The following is a 24,593-nucleotide window of genomic DNA, read 5'->3' as shown; positions in this document are numbered from 1 at the left end:
GGCTCAGCAGTAGAGCATTGACTTCATGTGTGGAAGTCCTGGGTTCGATTCCAGGTCAGGGCATACAGGAGAAGCGACCATCTGCTTCTCCACCCCTCCTCCTCCCCCTTCTCTCTTTCTGTCTCTTTCTTCCCCTCCTGCAGCCATGGCTCGAATGGTTTGAGTAAGTTGGCCCCAGGCACTGAAGATGGCTCCATGGCCTTGCCTCGGACGCTAAAATGGCTCAGTTGCCGAACAACAGAGAAGCGGCCCCAGATAGGCAGAGCATCACCCTGTAGGGGGCTTGCCGGGTGGATCCCATTTGGGGTGCATGTGGGAGTCTGTCTCTCTGCCTCTCTGCCTCTCACTTAAAAAAATGAAAAGGAGGAAGGAAACCTACACTCATTTACTCACTGATATGATGAACATTTGGGGCATGTCACACTTGATGATAGAGAAGATACAACATATTTCTCAATTAGATCCCAGAACAGCATGTGTCAGAGTCTTCCAGAAAGCCGTGGATTTCCAGAGACCACTTTAGACACAGGAGATACTTGGTGATACCCTCTGGAGTGGGGTTTAGGAAGGTACACACCTAAATCACCAACAGGAAATGCTTTTGCATAATAGCTTGAAAAACTCAGCTGTTGGGACACACTGAAGGACCCTCTACACCTGGTGAGGAAGGCTTCCCTAGGTGGAGACTTGGAGAAGTGATTCTTAGTCTAGTGGAAAGGAGAAACAGGAGACAAGCAGGAAGATCCTAACACCGGACCCTTTTGGCTCAGCGCTCCTCAGTTCTGACAGTCCATTTTAATCATTTGGGACTCTGCTCCTCAAGGCTGCTGAGCGTTGGCACCAGTTGGGAAGTTGTTCAAAATGCAGATATTCAAGCCACAACCTGGACCTTTCAATTGTGAATATGCTTTATTAACATAATTCCTGGATAATCTGCATGTCTGTTAAATTTAGGGGACCACATTTTTTTAGTGTTTTTTTTTAGTTGATTTTAATTTATTGTGTTTACATAGATTCAAGTGTCCCACTGAATACATCCCCCCACCCCTGTGTTCCTCTCAACATCCCCCTTGCTCCCCTCCCCCGAATGCCCTCCCCCCTTCCCTCCAGGATTTGCTTTTCTGCTCTCTATAATGCTGTGTTATGTATATATAATTTCAGCAATCTCTTTCCCTTCTCTGATCCCATCCTCACTTTTGGGAAGCACCCTAGACTAAGGATTCTGGAATAGGTACCTTTCAATTACTTGACCTTCAAGTGGCATTTCAACCTGTCTTTACTCTTACATCTGTACATGTATTGAGTGGAGCTTGTTTTTCTCTGCTTTGAATGATGTTTAACCATCATCCTACCACTTAAACGATTATATAGAATAGTGAATGAAAGTACCCCTTTCTTCGAGGTAATTGGTGGTAATAATTTGGTATAGAAGCATTCTTGATCTTGCTCCAAATTTTATGAGAATATACCTCAACTCCTTTCTATATTGGGTTCCTAGCACATACTGTTCCCCATTTGTGAAAGAATCTTATCTCACTGTTCCAACTCATTCTTCAGGTCTCATGTTAACAAGTCATTCTCTAATTATATATATATTCACACAGAGTAGGTCCCTGGTATATGCTATTTAAAAATAATTTTATTTTAATGCTTTGGCTAAAATTTTAGATTTCCCACAATAATCTGACCATGTGAGGGCATATATTTAAAGATTCTTAAATACACCATACAGCAAAGTAGTCATTGATAATTCACACTGTATTTAAACTTAACCCCTGCATTGCTTTAGGGACTTGTTGCATAACTGAAAAAAAAATAGAATGAATTTCATCTAAGATTGGAGAATAGAATACCAAATCATAAAATTAAGAACTCACCTTCCACCTGACCAGGTGGCCATGCAGTGGATAGAACATCAGACAAGGACATGGAGGACCCAGTTTCCAAACCCCGAAGTTGCTGGCTTGAGCTCGGGCTCATCTGGCTTGAGCACAGGCTCCCATCTGGCTTGGGGGTGGGGGGTGCTGGCTTAAACATGGGATCAGAGACATGACCTCATAGTTGCTAGCTTAAGCCCAAGGTCGCAGCTTGAGCCAGGGGTCACTTGCTCTGTTGTAGCTCCCTGGGTCAAGGCACATATGAGAAAGCAATTAATGAACAACTAAGGTGCCACAATGAAGAATTGATGCTTCTCATCTTTCTCCCTTCCTGTCTGTCTGTTCCTCTCTCTCTGTCTCTGTAAAAAAAAAAAAAAAAAAAAAAAAAAAAAAAAAAAAAACCAACCAAAAAAACCCCTCACTTTCCATTAGATGAGATTTCTAAATCAACTTTTTTATTATTAAAAATATTCTTATTGAATTGTTTCTTGTGTATAAAGTTATTTCTTTGGATTCATGAATCTTCTAATTTCAGAAATGCTTTTGTGAACTATGTTTATGGTATTTATCATCCAACAAATGTGTTGGTACTTAACATTGCCAATGAATACGACATTCAGTGGTCTAAAATTCCTTGGTTAGTATAGTACGGTTTAATTTGAATTACAGAAGTCTATACCAAATGCTTACTGTTACTTTATGTTTGCCTTATTTCTATGTTTTTATAAAACTGAATCAAATTAATTTAGAAACTATTTAAATCATCTTACAGCCTTTGCAAAAATATTCAAGTCATCATGTACAATATTTCTTCCTGGGCATAGTTTTGAATATATGTAAGTGTAAATTATGTCAAATATTAAAATTTCTATAAAAAGTGGGTTGTTATTAAATCAGTTAAGTGCAGAGGTGATTACTGAAACCATTCCCTGTGAATGGGTTATAATTTTTATGCTGGTTTCTCATTTTTCCACAATCTTTAAATGCTTGATTTTAAAATGTTTCTTTTCTCCCCCTCCTTTCTAAGTTTTTGTATAGTCTCAGACTAATTTTTACATTTTATGCACGCAGACACTAAACTCCAAAGCTTACTCATTTTTATCATTTTTTACATATGAAGCCAATGATTAGTTAATATTACGTATGGTCAGAACCTGCTTCTGACAGTGATTGATTGATTCTGGTTGGATGCAGAGGAAACTTTCCCTACAACACGCAGTCTCTGCAAGTGTGTGGTACAAGGCAGTGGTAAGAAAGGAGATGCTTTCATAACATTAGTTTAGACAAGCTACAGATTTGATGATATTAAGAATCAAGTGCACTAGCAGGTGCCTACTAATTGTTAAATGAGTTAATTTTCTGCTGCAAGAGACATTATTTAAGATGCATGTGATAAACCAACTTTTTAATTATATCATTCAGTTCCTCGAACTATTTTTATCTTGTTTGATTTTTGGCTATTTAATCAAAGACTGAGTCAAAAATCTTTCACCACAGCTGTGTTCCACTGCGTTCACCGTGTTCATTGGCAACTTCACCTTAATCGCTAGCCGTCCTCCTGCCCGTGTAAAGCTTACCTTCTAATCAGGCTGTTTCTCTATAAAACAAGCAAGCAATACACAAAAATTTATTTGTTTGTAGTATTTATTTTTATCATAAATTTTATCATCAATCAATATAAAAATATAACCCTCTTAGTGTTTCGTAATGATGTCTACTTAAATCTTTTTCTCATGCTAGCATGGCAATTCCTAATTCTAATTGTTAGCATTTGCCTAATGCTCTGTTCTTTCTTTTATTTTGAATGTTCTTTATATTTTATTTTTAGAATTTGTTTTTAAATGAGAGAGGTAATTCTATTCACATTTGTTATTGCTAATAGAATTTGGACATATTATATCATTAAATATGCAGGGATTTTTATATTACTGATTTATTTTGGAAAAACTAGAACATTTAAGAAATACATGGATTAAAAAGGCCTGAATAGGGAGCTACAATTGAAGAAATAGGATATGAAGGAACCAAGAAAAAAGCATTTCGTCAGAAAATGAGTGATGGCCAACAAAACTCAGAAGGCTCCAGAAGTCAACTGAAGTAGTGATTTGACAGCTTGGAAGTTAACAAGGGCCTTAGAGTTTCAGCAAGTTGAAAAAGAATGGGAGGTAGACTCAAATAATGCATATTATCATCTTTAAGAGATCTTGCTCACCTGACCAGGCGGTGGCGCAGTGGATAGAGCATCAGACTGGGATGCGGAGGACCCAGGTTCGAGACCCCAAGGTCGCCAGCTTGAGTGCAGGCTCATCTGGTTTGAGCAAAGCTCACCAGCTTGGACCCAAGGTCGCTGGCTCAAGCAAGGGGTTACTCGGTCTGCTGAAGGCCCGTGGTCAAGGCACATATGAGAAAGCTATCAATGAACAACTAAGGTGTCACAACAAAAAAACTGATGACTGATGCTTCTCATCTCTCTCCGTTTCTGTCTCTCTGTCCCTATCTATCCCTCTCTCTGTCTCTGTTAAAAAAAAAAGAGGTCTTGCTCTCCTCTTTCTCACTTCATAGTTTCACTCTGTCCATTTTCCCCCTCTCTCCCTCTTCCCTATCTATTCCCTATACACAATTACTAACAGTCACATTAAGAGGAACCTGGGACTTCAATAAACATTCATTCTCAATAAAACGCCTGTGGCTGTACTGATCTTCAGAAGTAATCCTCTAGAGTAGTATTTGCTGCACACGCCACTGTTATTCAACCATAAAATAGCAATCACTGAAGTTACAGACCCAGGCAGTAGTGCCATCGACTCTGAGAACTTTCCAAACTCGGAGGTGTTTATTCCAGATTTTATGTACTGTATCCCGGTGCTATTTATTTATTTATTTATTTATTTATTTATTTATTTATTTATTATGTCACGAACTCTTCTAGGTTCCTGTTTGCTTCTTTGCTAATTCATCGCTATATGAATTGAGCGTTTGGGGGAAGACTTTCTTAAACAGACAATTAATGGGATTCTTTGACTAAAGCTGGAAAATTAAACTTAAATTTGCCTGACTGCAAAGCAACAGGTAAGTAGTACTTATTTGCTAAGTGGTTCCTGCCCTTAACTGTTTCAGTCACTTTTGAAGGAACAACAACATTTGCTACTTGGAAACTGCATTTATGCCTAACATTGCCTGCCAACCTGCAGTCTGGTGGCCAAGATAAGTTCACATATTAATTACTGCAAGCAAGATGAATGAAGATCCAGATAATTTAAATTTAGGTCCAAACTGTTTCTCATTCTAGTCCAGTATACTTGGGTGCACTGCTCAATTATCTGGACTTTGGTTTCTGAACTTCTCAACTATAAAACAGAATTACCATAGGAAGGACTGCTATTGAATTCACTGAGATAGTGGGACATGCTTGATTACTGGAAATACATGAAAGAATATTCTATATTTTAAGAAGCAGCAGGATGGCCCTTGTAGAGTGAGAACCAATCAGATCTGTATTCAAAGCCCTACTTGACACTTACTTACCAACTACATGAACCTGAGCAAAAACCTTTAACACCCTGAGCCTCATTGTTCTCAAATCTGTGAGACAAAAAATACTCAAGAACCTAATACTTGTGAGGACTTATAACATATATGTAAAGTACTTAATAATGTCTAGTGTATAGAAGATGCAAAATGCATATTATATCTTATTAATGTCTTTACTGCTGTAACTGAGAATATCTAATTTTTTTTTTTTGAGTGAGAAAAACCCTTTGTTTCAGGGAATATTTTTGTCTGCAAGCTAGCTGAGGAATGAGAGGTAAAAACAAGATAAAATATTTTAGGGACAGAAAGCAGCCACATCAGACTAATGTTCTGGCTTATTTTCTAGAACATTTCATTTAATTTAGCTTTCTTAAATTTTTCACTAGACTCCTCATAGCACTTTGGAAGGACCAAGATTATTATGTAACCAGGATGAAAGATGTTACAAATTTTTATTAACTCTGAGGACCCTCAAAGATCCTTTCTTTTTCTGTTTTTGTTTGGTTATATACAAATCAGTGTTGGACTTAAAATCAACACTGATGTAATGTTATTTTTCTTTGGCCTTCTTTTACTATAAGCGTGCATATATTAAAATCCCGTCAGATTAAAGAGGAAATCACTCTTCTTTACTGATTGATATGTGTTTTATTATATTCCGTTCATCTAGATGAGTTTCAGGAGAAAAGGTGAAAACAGATGTTCAAGTGCTTGAAACCAACTGCACAAAACCACACGACAGCCCCAGAAAATATCCTTTCAGTCAGTGTGACTAAAACCCATCCTTTTATTTAATCCCCAGCGTCTGCTCAAAACAGATCATCTCAAGTCAAGACCCAATAAGTTAAAATAAAATAAAATTTAAAAAAAAGAAAAGACCCTTTCCTACCCGCTTTCAAACACCTTATCTCAAAAACCCATGGAAGATGTCAAATCATCTCTCTTCATGACTCTAATAAGATTATAATCATATGTTTGAGTCTAATGTTGGCCTGGATCTCTCATTCCAAATTAAATTAATCTTCAAAAGTAAATCTAAATCAGAGATAACCATATGCTCTCATCCCAGTAGCAGGCACATAAAGCTATTTCTAGGATGTTATTCTATTATGTAATAATCATCAGTCATTTCACTTCTAGAGTTTTCTCTTGTACTATACTGACCTCAGGAAAATCTAGTTTAGTAAGCATGACATCACATACGACTCCTGGACAAATTATAGCAGTAACACCTGCAGATCATATATAAAAACACCAGGACAGAAGCCAGAAAGGATACTTGGAACACAGCCAAACTCCAGTCTCAGAGGCCACAGCCAGTGCCAGAGAAGCGGCCCTGAGCTGAGCTCGCCTGTGTGACGGATGGCCCCGTAAGGCACTGCCATACCATCAGTCATCACTGTTATCTGAGGTGCCTCCTGGCATGACTGTGGGGTTGAGGGGGAAAGGAGACATTTCCAAGATATAGAAAGCTATTAAGAGCACTGCTCATTAAGCTAGTTTAGTTTCTTCCTCCTTAATGCTAAACCATGCAGCCCAAATATCACAGTTGCTTCTGTACAGACAAGAGGAAAACCTCTCTCAAGTAGAGGACGGGAGCTCAGAGGAGCCCTTTGTGAAAAAGGCAAAGTAAAAAGAGGCAGCCAAGACTAAGAAGCCAAACCATGCAGCCCGGAGGACAAGCAGTGCCCAGAAAGAGATGTCTTTATTTGAAGAAAAATGTGACAGCTGTGGAGGTAATTACCTGGATAGGTTCTAATAAGAAATTGAAGACTGAGAGAGGCTAAAGATGTATTCAGCTCAGTATTTTGTCTTACACAGTGGCCCTAAGCAATTTTTTTCCTGGAATGCTATGATTGCTGTCATTGCTAGCAACCTTAACTAAAAAACAACAACAACAACAACAAAAAAAAAAACTAGACATGTACCTAGACTTCCTTAGAATAGTCTAATGAACTCTAACTGTGAACAGTGGTTGGTGGGATGGTTCTCTTGCTGCCTGAACCATATTCCCAGTTGAAAGGAGGGTCTGTCCTGGAAAGGAGGGATTCTCAATACTTAGTGGATGGTGGGTCAGAAATTGGAATGGAGCGTATCGTTGGCAGGAATAAAGAGTAGAAGCCCGAAGTATCTGCCATTTATCATGATCAGAGAGCATTAGGAACCCCAGGCCTAACTCATGCTAGAATAATCTTAAGCTTTCTCAGCTGGCCTGTGCGTTATTTTGATTTTCCCTTGACTTTTTTCCAATATAAATCTAAAAGGACTTGGGCAAATTTCTTGGTCAATTTTTGGTTGAAAGTCTATAATCAGAAGGATAAGAATGTTCAAGTTTCGAAAACTGCTTTTGTCTAGAAATCAAACATTTGAGTTCTGCTTCTACCCAGGCCAGAGAGAGAGTTCAGAGGCCCAGGCTCTGTCCAGAGTAGGAAGACTAGTAACAGAATGTCTCCCCACTGAGATGGGGTTCCAAGGACCTCTTTTCTCAGGTTTACAGTAAAGACCCAGTTGTGATCCATTTCCTCTAAAACCTGGTGAGCAGCGGAGAAGGCTGTCCTGGTGCCATGTATAGCTGAACAGGGGGATTGAAGACAAGGAGAAAGAAGCTGCCTCTGAGAAGCTGTGTTTCCACAACAACCCTAGCATGAATTGGGGTCTGCCACACAGACTATTCCATGAATGCTAAACTTGATTTGAGAAAGTCCAAATAACACTGGGGAACGATTTTTTTTTTCATTATCTGTTGCATGAGGTTTTAGAACTTTTTCTATATATTGCTGCATTGCTGATTCCAAATCTGAAATCCATTTTTTGGTGCATGCTCTAGTTTTTATGCAATTTTAATTTCTTTTTGTTACAGTTAATGGCATGCATTGGTTTTTAAATTAGAGTTAAAGGGCCACGACTCTTGGATTAAACATAACCAAAAGGCAATTAATGTTTTACAAACATCACTTTTACATAATTGTAGTTGTTTTTAAATGTAAAAAATTATTATCTGATAAAAACACCCTTTTATTTTGTTTTAAGATTGAATCATGGCTTCTTTGAGTAGGCGTAAATGTAAGAATAGTCCTGACACCTCCTGTTATATATGTGGCAGTTACACACTTCAATGTCAAAGGCACAATATTTCATCATTTGTGACACGTGCATATATTGCCTATTTTTAAGTTCCCCTTGACTATCAAGACAAGAATTGGGCTCCTCATATTGTGTGTCATAATTGTGAGGAAATGCTTCATGACTGGACAAAAGGAAAATGCAAAGGAATGCCTTTTGGTATTCCCATCCTTAGGTTTGGCATGAACCTAAGGATCACAGCAGTGACTGTTATTTCTGTCTGATCCATACAAAGGGCATTGGCAAGAAAAAACAGCATATGATCGCATATCCTAATATTCCTTCAGCAATACGACCTATCCCACACTCTGAGACACTCCCGGTTCATTTTCAATGGTTTTATTCTTCTAAGGATGAAGAAAGTGAACATGGTGATCAAGTATATTTTGATAAGATGCATGAGGAAATGGTTGTAGAATCTGAAGGGTCTTCTTCTAATGCCAAGCAGTCATTAACTCCTCAGCAGTTTAGCCAACCCGAATTGAATGACTTAGTAAGAGATTTAAGCCTATCAAAGAAAGCAACTGAGTTATTAGCCTCTAGGCTTCAATAAAGAATGTACTTCACTGGTCAGCTAAAGTATCCCATCTCAGGAAGCATGAACAGATTTTTGTAGACTCTTTTTCCAAAGACAAACACTTTGTTTACTATCATGATATCAGTAGTCTTCTCTGCCAGCTAGGTGTTACCACTTACAGTCCAACAGAATGGCAGCTATTTCTTGAAAGCTCTAAATGGAGTCTGAAATGTGTTCTCCTACACAATGGTAATGTTTATGCAGCGGTTCCAATTGGTTATTCAACTCATCTGCGAGAAGATTATAATGACATAAAAATTGTCCTCGTCTTTCTGAAGTATGAGGAGCATAACTGGATCATTTATGTGGATCTTAAAATGGTAAATTTCTTGCTAGGACAACAGAGAGGTTTCATGAAGTATCCTTGCTTTCTGTGTTTGTGGGACAGCTGAGCTCGGGAGAAACACTGGACACAGAAGGAGTGGCCGAAACATGAAGCTCTAGAAGTAAGGATGCAAAATATTGGGAATAAACTTGTAGTTAATTGAGACAGGATCATTTTTCCCCCACTTCACATCAAACTTGGCTTAATGAAGCAGTTTGTTCAGGCTTTGAATAGAGAAAGTGAATGCTTTCAACATATTATTTCTGCTTTTCCTGCCTTGTCTTTTGAGAAGATAAAAGCAGGTGTATTCGATGGACCTCAAATTCGAACCCTCATACGTGACAAAGAATTTGCCAGGAAGATGAATAAGGAGGAGAAAGCAGCATGGCAGTCTTTTGTGGCAGTTACAAAGAACTTCCTTGGCAACAAAAAAGCAGAAAAATATGAACTTCTGGTTCAAAGGATGCTGTTGGCTTTCTGCGACATTGGATGTAACATGAGTGTTAAGATTCACTTCCTGAACAGTCACCTTGATAAGTTTCCCAAAAATCTTGGAGCTGTTAGTGATGAGCAGACTACTGCTAGAGCATCAAATGAGACTATCCTCAACAAGTACACAAACACAAGAGCTACAAACCCAAATTTTTGCCTGAATAGAATTTAAAGAAGTTTTGCGCAAATTTTATGATTAAAATAAGTGTTTTAATATGTTCTATTTCAAAATTGTAGACAAATTCTGAAGCAATCATATCTTTTAGTATATTAGTGTATTTACTGCATTATATAAATTATTATATTTTCACAAAGATGATGCCCAAGAAGACATTCTACTTCATTATGTTAAACTAAATGTTGAAAATTTTACAATAAGATGGAAACATAAATTCTTGAATTGCAAAAAAACTGTAGCTTACGGAGAAAAAGTAATGTCAGATTTGAGATCAGCACAACCGAATTAGGTAAGAACAAGTGTTTTTGTGGATGCAACAAAAATTTTGTTCCTCAGTGTAATAGAACCTAGGGTATCTGACAAAAGCAAAAGCAAATTTCCTCTAAATAAACTCACTCAGAAAATAAACCCAGAAATCTTGATTAGTTAATAATAATATTTTTAAATGATTAGTCATAAATATCTCCTCAAAGAATTTCCCAGCCTATACTGTATTAAAGGATGCTATTACTGCTGTTCAAGGAAGAACAATTCCAGTCTTACTCAAACTCTTTCAAAGAATGACACAACATTGATAATAAAGCCATGTAAGGACAACATGATACACAGAAAATTGATAGGCCAGTCTCTCTCCTGAACATAGATGCACTAAATAAATAAATAAGCAAGTGAGATCCAGCATGCAGAGAATAATACCTTGGTACTAAGCTGTTTTTGTTTTTAAATCCAGAAGCAAAGACTTTGTTTAACATTTAAAAATTAAACAACACAAATTACTATGTACATAGAATAAGGAGGAAAATTACTATCATCTCAGTAAATGCAGATAAAGTATTGATAAGGTTCAAAGTCTATTTATAATAAAATCTTCTAGCAAAACTAGGAAAAGAAAGCACATCAGGGAACTGTGTTTTTCTTTTTCTTCCGTTGTAATGCTGCATAACACACATTGCAAAACTTGGTGACTTACAACAATAATTACAAATCAGTGGGTAAATTATGGTTCTGCTGAGCTCAGCAATGACTGGTGGACTCAATGGAGGCTGCATGTTATGCTTAGGTCGACTGCATGCACCGGCACACCTCATTTTATTGCACTTCACATATACTCCTTTTTTTTAATACAAATTGAAGCTTTGTGGCAACTTTGTGTTGAGCAAGTCTATCGGCACCATTTTCCCAACAGCATTTGCTCACTATGTGTCTCTTTGTCATATTTTGGTAATTCTTATAATATTTCAAATATTTTCATTATTATTATATTTGTTATGGTGATCTGTGATCAGTGGTCTTCGATGATATTACTGTAACTATGTTGGGACACCATATACACATCAGAGTGTGAACATAATAGATAAATCCTGTGTGTGTTCTGACTGTTCCACTGATCAGTTGTTCCCTCATCTCCCTCCCTCTCCTCAGGCCTCCCTATTTCATAAGACAAAACAACATTGGAATTAGGCCAATTAATTACCTTGCAATGGCCGCAAAGTGTTCAAGTGAAAGGAAGAGTCCTATGTCTTTCTCTTTAAATCAAGAACTAGAAATGATTAAACTCAGTGAGAAGGCATGTTGAAAGCTGAGGTAGGCTGAGAGCTAGGCTTCTTGCCCCAAATAGTTAGCCAAGTTTTGAATGCAAACAAAAATTTCTTAAAGGAAATAAAAGTGCTACCCCAGAAAACATACAAATGATAAGAAAGCAAAACAGCTTTACTGTTGATATAGAGAAAGTTTTGGTGATCTAGATAGAACATTCAAACCAGCCACAACACTGCCTTAAGCCAAGTCTTACACAGAGCAAGGCCCTAACTCTCTTTAATTTTACGAGACTCAGAGAGGTAAGAAAGTTGCAGATGAAAAGTTTAAAGCTAGCAGAAGTTGGTTCATGAGTTTTAAAGAAAGAAGCCATCTGATGTAGAAGCCAACGGAATTTATTCAGATCTAGCTAAGATAATGAAGGTGCTGCACTAAATGACGGATTTTCAATATAGACAAAACAGCTTTCTATCAGAAGAAGATGCCAGAGGACTTTCATAACTAGGGAAGAGAAGTCAATGCCAGCTTTAAAGCTTCACAAAACAGGTGGACTCTCTTCTTAGGGACTAATGCAGCTGGAGACTTTAAGTGGAAGCCAATGCTCATCTACCATTTTCAAAATTCTAGAACTCTCAGAACTTTGCTAAATCTCCTCTGCTTGTACTCTCATAATGGAGCAAAGTCTGGATGAAAGCATATCTGTGTACATCATTTAGTGAATATTTTGAAGCCCATTGTTGAGACCTATTACATAGGAGAAAAAAAGATTCCTTTTAAAATATTACTGAGTGACGTCACGGAAATGGCGCCGTGAGCAGCGCGTCCAACAGATCTCCCCAAAATCACAACAAATTTATCAACTAGAAACAGGAAAATTTATCTTCGGAGCATTCCGGAGTTCCACACAAACTGAAAGCGAAAGGACTGTTATCACTTGAATCTGAGAGACGAGGGTGTGGAGGAAGCTACCGCAGGGACATTCATTCAAGCCGCGAGGAAGTGCGCCTGTGGTGGTGGTGAGTCAGCCAACACTTGGGAGCCGCGAGCCGCCGCAGCGAGGCAGAGCAGCCGCGAGCAGCGCCCGGTTCGGTTGCAGAGCGAGCACCGCACACAGGTGGCCGCAAGCAGAGCAGCCGCGAGCAGCGCCCGGTCCGGTTGCAGACCGAGCACCGCTAACGTTCCCAGCGGCCCGTGCACGGGGAGCAGGAGAGGCGCCAGGGCGGTATTCCCTACTTGGGAGATTCTCTCCGCGGGCGGGGCACCTCACCCAGCCATTCAAGCTAACAATCAAGCGTTGGGGGAGGGGCGTGCTCAGGCAGCCTGAAATACCTTCGGGAGCACAGCTGCGACCCAATTACTGAAATTAACTTAACCCGTGAAATCTGCACACCCTCGGTTCTAATTGATAAGATCTCTCTCAGTTCAGCGACCCAAGACAAGAGGCGTGATATTTTTTAGTGCCTCTCGCTAAAGGGGCGGGGGCAACTTCTGATTGATAGAGCCTCCATATTCAGGGATAAACGCTAACAAGAAGGACTTGGCAGATAATAAGATCTATACTACACTAGTCGCAAGCAGAGACTAGGCCTCTTCTTCCCAGCCGAAACAGGCTATAAAGTGTGGAAAGCCTGGGTTGAGAGGTCCAACTGAATGCTAGGCACTGAACAGTCACCTTGACAACAATTGACTCCCACCCCTGCCTGATTACACTGGAGGCCCTGACTGCCAGAGCCTTTCCCAAAGCCTTGCACTGAGTGGGGATAGAGTGGGGATTTCCCAGCTCTTTGAGCCTCTTACTCCCCAGGCAGAAGCAGTGGCAGCCTTATAGCTGGATCACCAGGCTGCTAATTCAGGAAGGGGGGACTAGGAGAGAATCCAGGAAAGCAAACTCTCTCATCGTTGGACCCTGCAAACGCCAACAAGCCTTGACTACCAGCAAGACTAAAGCCAATTATATGACATTGCCATAGAATCCCATCAACTGCAAATCCCTACCTAAGTGTGACACAGGGGCAGAGCCTGGGGTACAGAGTCACCGACCAGGAAGAGGGAGAGAAAAGAAAAAGGAAGAAGTTAACATCTCAAAATCAAGAAAAATCCACAGACTTTACAACTTGTTCCACTAATTTTTTTTTTGTTGTTGTTGTTGTTTGTTTCTTCTATCTTATTGCCTTTATTTCCTCCACCTCGGTCCTTCTACTCTCTGCCCATCTTATGCTTCCCTTTTCTTGAACTACACTACCCATAAGTGTTACATTTTATTTCTCTTCTTCATCCTCACCCTCCTTTAAGGTTATACTCCAAAACACTTAACTCTCACTCTCTCCTCTTTTGTTTTTTTTTTTTGTTTGTTTGTTTTGCTTTATTTTGTTTTTTTCTCTTCCTTTTTTATTTCTTCCTTCGTTTTTCTCTTTTTCTTATTTTTTCCTTTCTATTCATTTTTTCTTTTCTCGTTTTACTTTCCTCCCATTTAATCCTCAATCACGAACAAATTAGTTAATTTGGGACTCAAGGCTTTTTTTGGCTTTCTTTTTCTTTTTCGCTTTTGTTTTTGTTTTTTTCTTGTTTGTTTATTTTTGTGGCATTTTGGGTCCTCCCAACCCAAGGTCTCCATTGTATTTAGTCTTCGCTCCACTTAATACAACAGATTTTTACTTATTATTTTTATTTTTTTCTTCTTTATTATTCCTTTTTTTTGTCCTTTTTTCTGGTTCCCTCTTATCCCTCTCATTATATCTCTTAGTTGACCATCACCCACAAGCAAATCATCTTATGCTTGTCTAAGATTTTCTTCCTTTTTTTTTTTTTTTTTTTTTGCATTTAGTAGGTCCCTACTCCCCTTTTTTTTTGCCCCTTGAACTCTTCACCGCAAATCAGGCCCTCCATTATAGGCACGATATTTCCCTGAGGAGGGGAGAGGAGGGAAAGAGAAGAAAGAAAAAAAGGGGGAAATAATAAATTATTACTGCTTTTTTTTGTGGGGTGTTTTACTTTTTTTTTTTTTTTTTTTTTTTACTTTTTACACTTTATTAATTCTAATTAGTGCTATCAACAAGACCACCCTCAGATGCCAATAAGAAAGAGGAAATCGAATATTATGGATACAAAAGAAAGAGAGGTAACACAAATAGATGTGGAAAAATCTATGGAGAAAAGACTTAACATATTAGAAGCCTTGGAGCTAAATGACAGAGAATTTAAAATAGAAATCTTAAAAATACTCAGAGATATACAAGAAAACACAGAAAGGCAATATAGGGAGATCAGAAAACAACTCAATGAACACAAAGAATATATTACCAAGGAAATTGAAACTATAAAAACAAATCAAACAGAAATGAAAAACTCAATTCACGAGCTGAAAAACGAGGTAACAAGCTTAGCTAGCAGAACAGCCCAGATTGAAGATAGGATTAGTGAAATAGAAGACAAACAACTTGAGGCACAACAGAGAGAAGAAGAAAGAGACTCAAAAATAATAAAAAACGAGAAAGCCCTACAGGAATTATCTGACTCCATCAGAAAGAATAACATAAGAATAATAGGTATATCAGAGGGAGAAGAGAAAGAAAATGGAATGGAGAATATACTCAAACAAATAATAGACGAGAACTTCCCAAGCCTGTGGAAAGAACTAAAGCCTCAAATTCAAGAAGCAAACAGAACACCAAGTTTTCTTAACCCCAACAAACCCACTCCAAGGCACATCATAATAAAGATGACACAAACCAATGACAAAGAAAAAATTCTCAAGGCAGCCAGGGAAAAGAAGAGTACAACATATAAAGGAAGGCCTATTAGATTATCATCAGATTTCTCAGCAGAAACTCTACAAGCTAGAAGAGAGTGGACCCCAATATTTAAAGCCCTGAAAGAGAGGAACTTTCAGCCAAGAATACTATACCCATCAAAGCTATCCTTCAAGTATGAAGGAGATATAAAAACATTCACAAATACAGAAAAGATGAGAGAATTTATCAACAGAAAGCCACCACTCCAGGAAATACTAAAGGGGGTTTTCCAACCAGATTCAAAGAAAAAAAGAAAACAACACCACAAGTAACAGCTCCACCAAGAACACAATAAAACCAAACTTAAACTGTGACAACAAAGGAAAAAAAGGGGGGAGAGGATGGAGATTAACAGTAGCAAAGGACGATGAAGTGCAGAAATACTTATAAGATAGGGTACTACAATGAATATGGTAGGTACCCTTTTCATTACTTAATGGTAACCACCCTAGAAAAAACCACCACAAAAACACATGACTTAAAAAAGGTAGCAACAGAGAAAAGAAGTATGGAACACAAACAAACAGAAACAAATGAGAGAAAAACAAAAGAGAAGAATCAAACTAGATACAAAACTAACAGAAAGCAATTTATAAAATGGCAGTAGGGAACCCACAAGTGTCAATAACTACACTAAATGTAAATGGATTAAACTTACCAATAAAAAGACACAGAGTAGCAGAATGGATTAAAAAAGAAAATCCAACTATATGCTGCCTACAAGAAACACATCTAAGCAACAAGGATAAAAACAAATTCAAAGTGAAAGGCTGGAAAACAATACTCCAAGCAAACAACACCCAAAAAAAAGCAGGTGTAGCAATACTCATATCTGATAATGCTGACTACAAGACAGAAAAAGTACTCAGAGACAAAAATGGTCACTTCATAATGATTAAGGGGACACTGAATCAAGAAGACATAACAATCCTTAATATATATGCACCAAACCAAGGAGCACCAAAATATATAAGACAGCTACTTATTGACCTTAAAACAAAAACTAACAAAAATACAATCATACTTGGAGACCTCAATACTCCGCTGACGGCTCTAGATCGGTCATCCAAACAGAGAATCAATAAAGATATAGTGGCCTTAAATGAAATACTAGAACACCTGGATATGATAGACATCTACAGGACACTTCATCCCAAAGCGACAGAGTATACATTTTTCTCTAGTGTACATGGAACATTCTCAAGAATTGACCATATGTTGGGCCACAAAGACAATATCAGCAAATTTAGAAAAATTGAAATTGTACCAAGCATATTTTCTGATCATAAAGCCTTGAAACTAGAATTCAACTGCAAAAAAGAGGGGGAAAAACCCACAAAAATGTGGAAACTAAACAACATACTTCTAAAAAATGAATGGGTCAAAGAAGAAATAAGCGCAGAGATCAAAAGGTATATACAGACAAATGAAAATGAAAATACGACATATCAGAATCTCTGGGATGCAGCAAAAGCAGTAATAAGAGGAAAGTTCATATCACTTCAGGCCTATATGAACAAGCAAGAGAGAGCCGAAGTAAACCACTTAACTTCACACCTTAAGGAACTAGAAAAAGAAGAACAAAGACAACCCAAAACCAGCCGAAGAAAGGAGATAATAAAAATCAGAGCAGAAATAAATGAAATAGAGAACAGAAAAACTATAGAAAAAATCAATAAAACAAGGAGCTGGTTCTTTGAAAAGATCAACAAAATTGACAAACCCTTGGCAAGACTCACCAAGGAAAAAAGGCACAGGACTCAAATAAATAAAATCCAAAATGAAAGAGGAGAGATCACCACAGACATCATAGATATACAAAGAATTATTGTAGAATACTATGAAAAATTATATGCCACCAAATACAACAATCTAGAAGAAATGGGTAAATTCCTAGAACAATACAACCTTCCTAGACTGAGTCATGAAGAAGCAGAAAGCCTAAACAGACCAATCAGCAGGGAGGAAATAGAAAAAACTATTAAAAACCTCCCCAAAAATAAAAGTCCAGGCCCAGACGGTTATACTAGTGAATTCTATCAAACATTCAAAGAAGACTTGGTTCCTATTCTACTCAAAGTCTTCCAAAAAATTGAAGAGGAAGCAATACTTCCAAACACATTTTATGAGGCCAACATAACCCTCATACCAAAACCTGGCAAGGATGGCACAAAGAAAGAAAACTACAGACCAATATCTCTAATGAATACAGATGCTAAAATTCTAAACAAAATACTGGCAAACCGAATACAACAACATATTAAAAAAATAATACATCATGATCAAGTGGGATTCATCCCAGAATCTCAAGGATGGTTCAACATACGCAAAACGGTTAACGTAATACACCATATCAACAAAACAAAGAACAAAAACCACATGATCTTATCAATAGATGCAGAAAAGGCTTTTAATAAAATACAACACAGTTTTATGTTTAAGACTCTCAACAAAATGGGTATAGAAGGAAAATATCTCAACATGATAAAGGCCATATATGATAAACCATCAGCCAACATCATTTTAAACGGCATAAAACTGAAGACTTTCTACCTTAAATCAGGAACAAGACAGGGTTGTCCACTCTCTCCACTCTTATTTAACATGGTGCTAGAAGTTCTGGCCAGAGCAATCAGACAAGACAAAGAAATAAAAGGCATCCATATCGGAAAAGAAGAAGTAAAGGTATCACTTTTTGCTGATGATACGATCCTATACATCGAAAACCCGAAGGACTCCACAAAAAGATTATTAGAAACAATAAACCAATACAGTAAGGTCGCAGGATACAAAATTAACATACAGAAGTCAATAGCCTTTCTCTATGCCAACAATGAAACAGTTGAAAATGAACTCAAAAAAATAATCCTCTTCACGATTGCAACAAAAAAAATAAAATACCTAGGAATAAACATAACAAAGAATGTAAAAGACCTATATAATGAAAATTACAAAGCATTGTTAAGGGAAATCGAAAAAGATACAATGAGATGAAAAAATATTCCTTGTTCTTGGATAGGAAGAATAAATATAATCAAAATGGCCATATTACCCAAAGCAATATACAAATTTAATGCAATTCCCATCAAAATCCCTATGAGATTTTTTAAAGAAATGGAACAAAAAATCATCAGATTTATATGGAACTATAAAAAACCCCGAATAGCCAAAACAATCCTAAGGAAAAAGAATGAAGCTGGGGGCATTACAATACCTGACTTTAAACTATATTATAGGGCCACAATAATCAAAACAGCATGGTATTGGCAGAAAAATAGACACTCAGACCAATGGAACAGAATAGAAAGCCCAGAAATAAAACCACATATATATGGTCAAATAATCTTTGATAAAGGGGCCAACAACACACAATGGAGAAAAGAAAGCCTCTTCAACAAATGGTGTTGGGAAAACTGGAAAGCCACATGCAAAAGAATGAAACTCGACTACAGCCTGTCCCCGTGTACTAAAATTAATTCAAAATGGATCAAAGACCTAAATATAAGACCTGAAACAATAAAGTACATAGAAGAAGACATAGGTACTAAACTCATGGACCTGGGTTTTAAAGAACATTTTATGAACTTGACTCCAATGGCAAGAGAAGTGAAGGCAAAGATAAATGAATGGGACTACATCAGAATAAAAAGTTTTTGCTCAGCAAGAGAAACTGATATAAAAATAAACAGACAGCCAACTAAATGGGAAATGATATTTTCAAACAACAGCTCAGATAAGGGCCTAATTTCCAAAATTTACAAAGAACTCATAAAACTCAACAACAAACAAACAAACAATCCAATAAAAAAATGGGAAGAGGAAATGAATAGACACTTCTCCCAGGAAGAGATACAAATGGCCAACAGATATATGAAAAGATGCTCAGCTTCATTAGTTATTAGGGAAATGCAAATCAAAACTACAATGAGATACCACCTCACCCCTGTTAGATTAGCTATTATCAACAAGACGGGTAATAGCAAATGTTGGAGAGGCTGTGGAGAAAAAGGAACCCTCATTCACTGTTGGTGGGACTGTAAAGTAGTACAACCATTATGGAGGAAAGTATGGTGGTTCCTCAAAAAACTGCAAATAGAACTACCTTATGACCCAGCAATCCCTCTACTGGGTATATACCCCAAAACCTCAGAAACATTGATACGTGAAGACACATGTAGCCCCATGTTCATTGCAGCACTGTTCACAGTAGCCAAGACATGGAAACAACCAAAAAGCCCTTCAATAGAAGACTGGATAAAGAAGATGTGGCACATATACACTATGGAATACTACTCAGCCATAAGAAATGATGACATCAGATCATTTACAGCAAAATGGTGGGATCTTGATAACATTATAAGGAGTGAAATAAGTAAATCAGAAAAAAACAAGAACTACATGATTCCATACATTGGTGGAACATAAAAATGAGACTAAGAGACATGGACAAGAGTGTGGTGGTTACCAGGGGTGGGGGGAGGGAGGACAGGGGGAGAGTTAGGGGGAGGGGGAGGGGCACAGAGAACTAGATAGAGGGTGGCGAAGGACAATCTGACTTTGGGCGAGGGGTATGCAACATAATTTAATGACAAAATAACCTAGACATGTTTTCTTTGAATATATGTACCCTGATTTATTAATGTCATCCCATTACCATTAATAAAAATTTATTTAAATAAATAAATAAATAAATAAAATAAAATATTACTGCTCATTGATGATGCACCAGGTTACCCAAGAGCTCTGATGGAGATATGTAATATTAATGTGTTTTTATGCCTGCTAACACTAGATCCATTCTGTAGCCCATGTATCAAGGACCAATTTTGACTCTCAAGTCTTATTAATTAAGAAATATATTTCCTAGGGTTATAGCTGCCATAGATAGTGATTTCTCTGATGGATCTCGACAAAGTAAATTGAAAACTTTCTAGAAACCATTAAGAACATTTGTGGTTCATGGAAAGAGGTCAAAATATCAAGATTAATTAAAAAATGTAGAAGAAGTTGATTCCAACACTCATGGATGACTTTGAGTGGTTCAAGACTTCAGTGGAGGATATAACTGAAGCTGTGGTAGCAGCAGCAAGGAGACGAGAAGTGGAGAAGAAAGATGTGACTGAATTGTTGTAACCTCATGATAAGACTTTAATAGATAAGAGGTTGTATTTTATGGATGAGCAAAGAAAGTGGTTTCTTGAGATAGAATCTATTCCTGGTGAAGACTGTGAAGATTACTGAAATGACAACATAGTATTTAGAATATTACCTGAACTTTGTTGACAAAGCAGCAGTAGGGTTTGAGAGGACTGACTTCAATTTTGAAAGTTCTACTGTGAATAAAATGCTATCAAATAGTATAACATGTTACAGAGAAATCATTTGTGAAAGAGTTAATTGACGGGGCAAATTTTATTGTCTTATGTTAAGAAATTTCTGCAGCCTCCCCCACCGTCAGCAACCACCACCCTGATCAGTCAGCAGCCATCAACATCAAGGTAAGACCTTCCACCAGCAAGAAGATTACATCTCCCTGAAGGCTCAGGTGGTGGTTAGCATTTTTTTAGGAATAAGGTAGTTTTTAAATTAAGGTATAAACATTGTTTTCATAATGCTATTTCATGCTTATAGATTATAGTCTACTATAAACATAATTTTCATATGCACCAAGGAACTAAAAAATTAATGTGTCTCACTTCATTGTGACACTTGCTTTATTGCAGTGATCTGGTGCCACACCCACAATATCTCTGAGCTATGTCTATATTTTCTCATTTTACTTGAACAAGCAGCTAACCAAGGTATACGTTTTTCATAGTGGGTAGCAGAAGGCTGAAAAGACTAGCAAACCATGCAATCACACCTAAAATATTTGCTTACATCACATTCATTCTCATCCATTGGTCAAAGAAAGGTCATAAGGCCAAGGTACAATAACCAAAGGATTGGGAAATATATTTCACCAATATTGGGAAGCAAAATTGACAGAGAAAAATGACAAAGCAAAACTGACAAAGTATCTAAATGTAAGATTCTAATATAAGGAGTAAAAACTTAAAAACAATGATTCAGTATGCTCCAGAGGAAAACTTCCTTGACCTAACAAAATGTAGCTAGAGAAACTCTACAGCCAACATCATGTATAATGGTAAAAAGTTGGGCATTTTCCTTTTGCTATTAGGAATATGACAAAGTTTCCTGCTGTTTCTACTTCTATGCAATGTTTAACATTTGGAAGAACTGACAAACTGGTTTTTCAAAGTGACTATATCATTTTACATTTCCACCAGCAAATATATGAAGTTTTCACTTTCTCTACTAACCTTTAACACTTATTACCTGTCATTTTTTATTTTAGTCATCTTATTTATTAAGTTGTATTTCAAGGTGGTTTTGATTTGAATTTTTCTAATGACTAATGATGTTGAGAGTACGTTCATGTGCTTATTGGCTATCTACATATCTTTTCTAAACAATTGTCTATTCAAATACTTTGCTGATATTTTTAATTGGATTTTTTTAAATGTTGACTTGTACGAGTCTTTTATGTATTTTGGATATATGTCATGTAAAATATATAATTTCAAAGATTTCCTCCCATTCTGTGGATAGTCTTTCTACTTTTATTGTGGTGTCCTCTAAAGCACAAAACTTTTTAATTTTGATGAAGTCCAATTTATCTATTTTTTTTCTTTTGTCATTTATGCTTTTGGTGTTACATCTAAGAAACTGTTGCCTAATTTAAGGTTACAAATATTTACTCTCATGCTTTCTTGTGAGGCTTTTATAGTTTTAGTTCTTATACTTAGAAATATGATTCATTTTGAGTCATTTTTGTTTATGGTATCAGGTAAGAATTCAAATGTATTCTTTTGGATGTGGATACCCAGTTCCCCATTAGTTGGACTTGGCACCTTGTAGAAAATCAATTGACCAGGAACGTATGGATTTATTTCTGCATTCTCAACTTCATCCCAGCAATCCGTATGTCTGTTCCTGTGGCAGTACGATACTGTCTTGTACTATAACTTAGTAGCAAGTTTTGAAATTGGGAAGTGTGAGACCTCTCCCTATTTTCTTCTGATAGTTTGGCTATTCTGGGTTCCTTGTAATTCCATATGAATTTTAGAATAAGCTTGTTAATTAATGTTAAAAAAATGCAACATGGAGTATTAAGTAACTTAAATAGGTACTTCACAAAAGAAGAAAATCAAAAGCCAGTAACCCAATGAAAAGGTGCTATACATTAGAAAAATAAAAGTTAAAGTCATGATAAGATACCATTACTCACCCATCAAATTGAGAAAGAATAAAAGTCTGAAAATACTTAATGTAGGTAATTATGTAAGTATCAGAAACTCCTCAACTGGTAGGAGTGGAAATTTTTATGGCAACACTTGAAAACTGTCATTATCTGGTAAAACTGAATATATGCAAACACATTAATCCAGCAATTCCTTATACACGTGTATCCTAAAGATATGCTTGCTAATGTATACAAAGATTTTCATTTTAAAATGTTCATAGTAACATTGTTCACAATTATAGATTTTTCAAAGAATCCACATGCTATTAGTAGAATAAATATATAAAATGTTTTATGTTTTTACAGTCAGGTACTACATTAAAATAGATTTGAATAAATTACAGCTATGTAAATAAAACTTACAAATATGTGTGAAGGGAAAAGTAAGTTATAAAATAGTAATTACAGTATTATTCTATTTACATACAGTTTAAGAACAGGTAATACTAATCTAATTTTTAAGGATGCATACACAGGTAAAAAAATATTTAAGAAAAAAAGAGTGCCAATAAAGTCCATTCATAGTTGCCTTAAGATACCCTAAGTTAGTTTAAGTTACATAGTGAAGACAGAGGGGTAAAGGCTATATGAGAAATTCTGTGGTTCCTACAGTATTCTACATACTTCATGACTTGGGAGAGTTATATGGTGTTTGCTTTAAAGATAAATGTTAAAATATATCTACAACTTAAATTATGCAATTTTCTGCATATCACATTTTATAATGAAAATATTTAAGCCAATAAACACATTGCTTTTTCATGATTAGATTACATCTGCCTGTGACTTGGCTGATCCTGCCACTTACCACAGATAAACGTTTGCAAAATTTAAAATTTTTGTAATGGGAATTTTATGCTGAAACTCAACATGGAAAACAGATCAAACCTAGCTTGCCGGTTTGAAGTGGGGGAGGAGAGACCTGGATCGTGATTCACTCAAATCTTTCTCTCGGACATCCTTCTCTCAATCTGGTAACACCTTTATGAAATCCTAGAACTCCAGGGCATGAATGTTTTGGAAACCACTGTTAGAGGCTGTTAGGGCAAAAAACAAAACAAAACAAAAACCCTTGGATTTCATCTGACTTAAACTCCTCATTGTACAGAGAAGGCTTTATGACATGCCCAAGATCATCCAGCTTGTTAATGGCAGAGCTGGCTTCAACCCCAGAATTGATTTTTAGCAGTGTATTTATTTTCACAGCTTAGTTTTTCAATGAATGTGGCATTGGGAATCACTCATCTGTAGTTTCTAATATGTCTTCCAGAATTTTTCTTATGGCAACTAGCTCTATTAGCAATGCATTAGCTAAGCACAAAGCAAAGCATGGCCAAAAATTCTCTGGGGATAAATATATGTGTGTATTAACAAATATATACCTATACCCTATATTGTATATATACTAATAAACATATATATTAATAATGCACATTCATGTATACATCTCCTAACAAAGTAAAGCTATTATATAAAGTTAAAACCAGTTGGGCTACTTTAACATCAGTGAGAAAAGCAAGCAAGGGGAAGCATTTATTACAGGGTAGTTGAAAATCCTCTGTCCCCACTAAATCAAGCCAGATGAAATGAGTTGAATAGAGAAGAAGGAGAGATTCAAAACATTATCTTGTGGAAGAATTTTCTTACATTCTGAGTGTTAACTGTGGAAGTATCATGATCACTTCTTTAAAATGAGTGTCTAAAATTCTTTTCTCTTATAGTTGGTAAAATAGGATCAATCTCTATGGCACTGTTATAGTACCTGGAAGGACTAAACACTGAAGAGGCTTCAGGCTGTCATGAGGGTGTTGCCCCAGGGTCAGCCTCACCCTATTCCCAGCTTTATGTGGTAGCCAA

This window comes from Saccopteryx leptura, chromosome 1 (assembly GCF_036850995.1).
Source record: "Saccopteryx leptura isolate mSacLep1 chromosome 1, mSacLep1_pri_phased_curated, whole genome shotgun sequence".
Taxonomy (NCBI): Eukaryota; Metazoa; Chordata; class Mammalia; order Chiroptera; family Emballonuridae; genus Saccopteryx; species Saccopteryx leptura.
This window is presented reverse-complemented; position numbering follows the sequence as displayed.